This window comes from Propithecus coquereli, unplaced genomic scaffold, assembly GCF_000956105.1.
Source record: "Propithecus coquereli isolate 6110/MARCELLA unplaced genomic scaffold, Pcoq_1.0 Scaffold596, whole genome shotgun sequence".
Lineage (NCBI taxonomy): Eukaryota > Metazoa > Chordata > Mammalia > Primates > Indriidae > Propithecus > Propithecus coquereli.
This window is the reverse complement of record NW_012151907.1, coordinates 358,926-359,354: the sequence shown is the minus strand read 5'-3', so window position 1 is coordinate 359,354 and position 429 is coordinate 358,926. Positions and strand designations below refer to the sequence as shown.

Sequence of the window (429 nt, the reverse complement as noted above, 5' to 3'; positions counted from 1 at the left end):
TGGTGGCGCATGCCTGTAGTCCCAGCTACTCGGGAGGCTGAGGCAGGAGGATCGCTTGAGCCCAGGAGTCGGAGGCTGCTGTGAGCGAGGCTGACGCCAGTCACTCTAGATCGGAGCGGGTCTGAGGCCCGTGCATGAGTGGAAGCCACCTGAGACCCCGTCCCAGAGCTGGCCTGGCAGTCCACAGACACGGGGAGGTCCGGTGTTCCCTTGCCCCGTAGGGACCTATTCCCTGGTATCTGTCTCGCTTCTCTGTTTTGGGTCGGTCCCTCGTGGGCCCAGCTACAGGGATGAGATTCACAGTCAAGGCTGCCGAGACCCTCACGGTGAGGTCGGGGGGCGGGGGACGGCTCTGTCCGAGCTGGGCTCCAATGGGGACACCGGGGGACCCTCTCCAGGGGTGTTGATGTTCAAAGGGGCTGGGGCTCT

General features: G+C 64.6%; 1 protein-coding gene across 1 annotated transcript in view; it reads right to left on the bottom strand.

Moving 5' to 3' along the window:
• LOC105822100 (urocanate hydratase-like) overlaps window positions 1–429 on the bottom strand; it is a gene marked incomplete at its 3' end in the record, with an annotated part of 40,795 nt that overhangs the window by 13,214 nt on the left and 27,152 nt on the right. The gene's annotated exons all lie outside the window — the stretch shown is intronic.